A 6,759-nucleotide genomic window follows, 5' to 3' on the forward strand; every position below is an offset into this window, starting at 1 on the left:
CTAGATGCCCCTCAGTGGATGAATGGGTAAAAAAAAATGTGGCATATATACACAATGGAATTTTACTCAGCAATAAAAGAGAATAAAATCATGGCATTTGCAGGTAAATGGATGGCGTTGGAGAAGATAATGCTAAGTGAAGTTAGCCAATCCCCCAAAAAACAAATGTTGAAAGTTTTCTCTGATATAAGGAGGCTGACTCACAGTGGGGTAGGGAGGGGGAGCATGAGAAGAATAGATGAATTCTAGATAGGGCAGAGGGGTGGGAGGGAAAGGGAGGGGGCAGGAGATTAGCAAGGATGGTGGAATGTGATGGACATCATTATCCAGAGTACATGTATGAAGACACAAATTGGTGTGAACATACTTTGTATACAACCAGAGATATGAAAAATTGTGCTGTATATGTGTAATAAGAATTGTAATGTGTTAGGGTCTGTAAACAAGTCAGGATGGCACCTAGCATTTTGCCACAGGGAGTGGTTTGTGAGGTGGCGCCAGCGAGCCATTAAGTGTGGAGATTCCTTATTGGTTGACTGCCGTATCTAGTTTATGTTAATTAAGATAAGCTGTGTGGAATGTATATATACCCCTCCAGTCCTACAATAAACGGCTCCCACTCCTGCTGTACACAAGTTGTTCGTCACCCCCCGGTTATTTTGTCCAGCCAGCCGGGCTGCGGCAGTAATGCATTCCGCTGTCATTTATTATTTTTAAAAATCAATAAAAAATACAAAAGCCTGTTTCTATGGCTGCCACATTTAAAGTGTAAAAATAAATAAATAAATAAATAAATAAATAAATAAAATGCCACAAACTTGCTCTTCTACGGGATTCAGCAGGTTTCTGTGAATATGTATTTGTCCACTGTTTTTCTGTGAACATTCAACTGGTTTCCAGGGTTATGAAAAAATTCTGACAGGTTTTTTTTTTTTTAAACCAGAGTTTTAGTTGATTTTATGGAGATATTGACTTTTGAAGTATCTTTCTCCACTATTTTCATTCGGGTCACAATTCATCCCTTTTCTCAGCTACTCTGCCCAGAATGACTATTCCTTTAAAAGGCACCTTTATCTGTTTTTCACCATCATTACCACCACCTCTCAGGCAGGCCTTGAGAGGCCATTATCACTATCACTTAAAAACCACAGGTTCTGGAATTGTGTGTTGATGTTTGAATCCAGCTCTACTATTTCTTAAAAGTCTGACCTGGAGCAAGTTAATGAACATTTTCTATGCCTCAGTTTTACCATCTGTAAATGGAATAATGAAAGTGTCTATTGTTATGAAGAATAAAAGAGTTAACAGTTAATGAGTGATTAGTTTGAGGCCTGGCACATAATAAATACTCAAAATTTGTTTGGCACTAAATGCATTCAGCAAATATTTGCTGAGGTAGCATTTACTGAGATTGAATATTTATATCTGAGACTATTACATGGAACAAGATTGACAACAACTAAGATTTCTACTATGTGTGGCTTACCTGATATGTCCCAACACCTCATATGCAGTTTACCATTTCTTAGATGACTTCTGTTAGAAAACAATTTTTATATGAGGCTCTCATGTTTCTATCTTATGAACAGAAGCACAGATGGACTTACTTTTGAACTGTCTCCATCTAGGACAGAGAACAGGTTTGTTTGTTGTCTAGTATAATAAAAGATCTCTTCCTCCAGAGCAAAGGCCAGGAAGGTATGTTTGCAGCTCATTATAAAAGATTTGAGGGGCTGGGGTTGTGGCTCAGTGGTAGAGCGCTCGCCTTGCACGTGCAAGACCCTGGGTTCGTTCTGCAGCACCACATACAAAAATAAAAAATAAACATGTGAAATAAAAGATTTGATTTTTTTCCAAGTTGTTCATCTCATGGTGTCCGCTCTGCATCACCCCTGTGGAACTTGAGAGGAAGGGGAATTTATGTGAAACTGACATTCATACTGCTTGCAGTGTGGTGAATAATAAAATCCATTGTCTCTGGCTTTTAAGGTTGCAGATTAGGACTTCACAGTAACAACATTACTTTGTAACAGTATGCTGCTACAAAAGTTATCTACTTTATACCTAATTTTTACCTATTACATCTAAACTTCCCCACTGGTTTTCAGGTTCCTTCCTACCAATACAATCTGAATGTCTTTCTCTTCTTGGAAAAAAAAAAACACAACACCTGCTTCAAGAACAGGATTTTCACTATCATGCTCAAGTCCACATCTGGCATTTGGCTTATATCTCCCCTCTTCATCCCCTTTTGAAATTCTTTTCCTTTTCCCTTTTTTCCCTACTTATGTCAAATCTATTTCTTTAGACTTGTTTCAAGTCCAAATCTGACAAGAAACTTTCCCATTGTTCTCCCCTTCTGCAAATATTAAATATCTAGACACTTAAAACCTATCCTTATTGAGTGCATAAGACATTGTTTTCAAACAGTTCCAGTGGGTGAAGGTTACCTGCCCATTCTGGTTGGAAATAAGATGGAAGAGTGTATGGATGGCTGACTGGAGTGATTAAGGGCATGCACTCTGAAGTCAAAGTTCTCAGATTCATATACCTGCCACTCATTGACTGGGTGACTTGGGCATATTATTTACCTTTTCTGTACCTCAGTTTCCTCGTTTTAAAAATAGGCATAATGACAATGATAATGCTCATCTCACCAACTTGTGAGAATTGAAAGAATGTACTTAGCCAGGTATATTGATACATGCTTATGATTCCATCTACTTGGGAGGCTAAGGCAGCAGGATCAAAAGTTCAAGGCCAGCCTGGGTAACTTAGTGAGACCCCATTTCAAAATCAAACATAAAAGGGACTAAGGATGTAGCTCAGTGGTAGAGCACCCCTAGCATCATGTACAATGTGTTGAATTCAATCACCACTACTTCACACACACAGACCAAAAAAAAAAAATTACATGAAAACACTGAAGATCAAGTTAAAATTTTCACAGAATTTAGAACTGTGAGGATCTGTGGAGGAATATGATTTTAGAGAGGATTTCTATCTGAAAAAATCTTTCTTATAAACCTCTCAAAACTACCAGATAACATTAAAACAAACATCTTTTGTTTGGCAAGAAAATAAAGGAAATACTCAAAGGTCAAAATGAGATCAGAGCACAAATAAGGAGGAGAGCAAATGTCAAAGTTGGTAGCTATTATAGAACATTTGCTGGTCCATGATAATCTAGAGCATTTTTTTTTTTAATGGCCACTGGGAGACAGGACAGTAAGTTTCAGAGCCACATAAATTCAAAAGATCAGAAATCCAAACATTTATTCATGAATCCTTGCCAAGGATTATATGTTCAGTGAATAGTTAAAAGAAATATATGTGTGGGGCTGGGGTTGTGGCTCAGCGGTAGAGAGCTCGCCTTCCATGCGCAAGGCCCTGGGTTCGATCCTCAGCATCACATAAAAAATAAATAAACAAATAAAGTTATTGTGTACAACTATAAATAAATAAACAAACATATGTGTAAGCTTCAAAACAATATAGTGAAAAAGCAATGATCCCTTATTCATGGCACTTGGTATAGAGTTCAAAAGCCTTTTCTCAGAATTTTTAACCACGTGGTGAGAATTCAAATAGGGTTGGGGCCCGAATCCAGATTTCCTTTATGTTCCAAAACACCCAAGTCAAAAATTTTGTTCAAAGTGGCCCCATATTGGTTGTGCCTAAAACATGTTGCAAAAGCACACACACAAATTCTGTCTATTCAGGCCTCTAAGAATTCTCGTAAAGTTCCAAGAATGTGAGTTCACAATCAAAAATCACAAAATATGTGAGCAAACCATATTCCCTAATTGAGAGACAGCAGAACAACATGTAGAGGGGGATATGACCTCCAGAGACTTTAAACGTAGGTATTAATGTCTATGGAGTATTAAATAAGCATAATATGTCTAAAGTAAAAGAACTCATTGAAATTTCTGAGAAAAAATAGAGACTATTAAAGTCAACAAGATACATGTCAGAAAGAAGCAAATAGGTCTGGAAATGAAAAAAAAAGAACATAATAATCAAATTTAAAATTCAGCAGACAGGGCTGGGGATGTCGGCCAGTAGTACAGCACTTGTCTAGTGTGTCTGAAACTCTGCATGTAATTTCTAGACCCCCGCCCCCGAAAAAATGACAAGGAAAAAAGAACCCCCCAAACCCAACAATTCAGAGGACAAGTGGACAAGTAAAATAGTAGACTGGCCCAGAAAAGGATTTAGGAAATTGAAAAGCAGAGCTGAAGAAATTGTACAGAATCCAATTTAGAGAAATAAGTGGAAGCTAAGAAAGGTTTAAAAACATGGAGGATGAATGCGAGAGCTATGTATGAATCTATTCCCTTTTCTAAAAGAGAAGATAAGAAAAGATAGATGGGAGGCAATATTCAAAGAAATAATGGTCCTTTCAATAAATGGGGTTGGGAAAACTTAATAACTACATGAAAAAATGATATTAGGCCCTTGCCTTATACAACATAGACAAAATTTTAACTCAAAATGGATCAAACTCCTAAACATAAGAGCTACAACTAAAAAATTCTTATAAACTCTCTGCTCCTCCCCATTCAACAGCGGCATCTTCTCATCTCGTGCAGTGCCAGCCATGTTCCCAAGACACCCCTGGTCACCGGGGCTGCTTTCCACTCTGGCAAAATGGATATTGTCACCATGAGTGACCCTTTTATTGACCTCAACTACATGGTCTGCATGATCCAGTATGATCCTACCCAAGGCAAGTTCGATGGCACAGTCGAGGCTGAGAACAGGAAGCTTGTCATCAATGGAAAGTCCTTCCCCATCCTGCAGGAGCAAGATCCTGCCAACATCAAATGGGGTGATGCTGGCTCTGAATATCTTGTGGAGCCCACCGGTGTCTTCACTACCATGGAGAAAGCCAGGGCTCATTTGAAGGGTGGTGCCCAAAGGGTCATCATCTCCTGCTGATGCCCCCAGGTTTGTGACGGGCATGAACCACGAGAAGTTCAGTTCAGGGATGACCTTGCCCACAGCCTTGGCAGCGCCTCAAGATCCCTCAAGATCGTCAGCAATGCCTACTGTGCCGGCCAATTCCTTAGCCTCCCTGGCCGAGGTCGCCCATGACAACTTTGGCATTGTAGAAGGACCCGTGAACATAGTCCGGGCCATCGCTGCTACTCAGAAGACTGTGGGTGGCCCCTCTGGGAAACTGTGGCCTGATAGCCATGGGGCTGCCCAGGATATCGTCCCTGCACCCACTGGTGCTGCCAAGGCTGTAGGCAAGGTCATCCCTGAACTGAACGGGAAGCTCACTGGTGTGGCTTTCCATGTGCCCACCCCCCATGTGTCAGTTGTGGGTCTGACCTGTCGCCTGGAGAAAGCTGCCAAATACAATGATATCCAGGAGGTGGTGAAGCAGGCATCAGAGGCCCCTCAAGGGCATCCTGGGCTACACGGAGGACTAGGTTGGCTCCTGCAACTTTAATAATGGTACCCACTCTGTCACCTTCGCCGATGCTGGGGCTGGCATTGCCCTCAATGACCCCTTTGTCAAGCTCATTTCCTCTTATGACAATAAATTTGGCTACGGCCAGAGTGGTGGGCCTTATGGTCCCCAAGGCCTCCACGGAGTCAGAGCCCCTTGACCACCTGCCCCAGCAAGAACACAGAGGAAGACAGAGGTGCTCAGCTGTGTGGAGCCCCTCAATACACTGAGAATCTCCCCTCCTCCCAATTTCCATCCCAGATATCCTGAAGAAGGGGAGGGACTTAGGGAGCCCTACTGTCATATACCATCAATAAAGTTCACTGCACCCAGCCAAAAAAAAAAAAAAGAAAACCTCGAACCATAAATAAGCAAATAAACAAAATAAAAGAAAACCTTTTTGACATTGAATTTGGTAATGATTTTCTGGATATGACCCAGAAATCATAAGCAACAAAAGAAAATATAGATAAATTGGACTACACTAAAATTGAAAGTGGTTGTGCAACAGAAAAGACTATCAACGGATTGAAAAGGCAACACAGAAGGGCAGAAACTGTTTGCAAACCATCTATCTGATAAGGAATAACAAGAAGATATTCAAAACTCCTGCAACTCCACCACAACAAAAACCATTATTAAAAAAGGAGGGAAAACAACAGAAAGAGAAAGTACAAGTTAAGATGGTAGAAAAGAACCTAATATTTTACTAATTACAATAAACAGATACAACTTTGGGGTTAAAAGTCAATACAGGGATTGGGATGTGGCTCAGTGGTAGAGAGTGCTTGCCTTGCATGCTCAAGACCCCAAGTTCGATCCCCAGCACCACCACGACCAAAAAAAGTCGATACAGGGCCTGGATGTTGCTCTCTGGTAAAGTGTTTGTCTATCAAAAATATTACTAAAATAAATGGGCCACTACATAATCATCATTTCCATTTCCCAGATAGAAACTACTAAACTCTTCTATACTTAATAAAACAGTTTCAAACTATATAAAGTAAAAAATAATGGAAATGCAAAAAAATGACAAATTTACTTCATTCATTAATTGATAGAACAGCTGACCAAAATAGCAATAGGGGTTATCTAAACAACACCATAAGCTGAATCAAACCAATTATATAGAAAATGTAGTCCCTGCAATTGAAGAGTATATTTTTACAAAAATTGAAAAAAAACCTGAGCATATACTAGATCATAAGTTGTGTCATAATATATTTAAAATAATCAGTTTAATGCAGACCAAGTTCTCTGAATGTAATGCAATCAGTTCTACATCAGCTTGTAAGTGA

At 39.7% G+C, this 6,759-nt stretch overlaps 1 pseudogene; it reads left to right on the forward strand.

Annotated features, from left to right (window-relative positions):
* Nucleotides 1-4,626: 4,626 nt before the first annotated feature.
* On the forward strand, nucleotides 4,627-5,691 carry LOC113186638 (glyceraldehyde-3-phosphate dehydrogenase pseudogene; annotated as a pseudogene).
* Nucleotides 5,692-6,759: the final 1,068 nt, after the last annotated feature.

This window comes from Urocitellus parryii, chromosome 11 (assembly GCF_045843805.1).
Source record: "Urocitellus parryii isolate mUroPar1 chromosome 11, mUroPar1.hap1, whole genome shotgun sequence".
Taxonomy (NCBI): domain Eukaryota; kingdom Metazoa; phylum Chordata; class Mammalia; order Rodentia; family Sciuridae; genus Urocitellus; species Urocitellus parryii.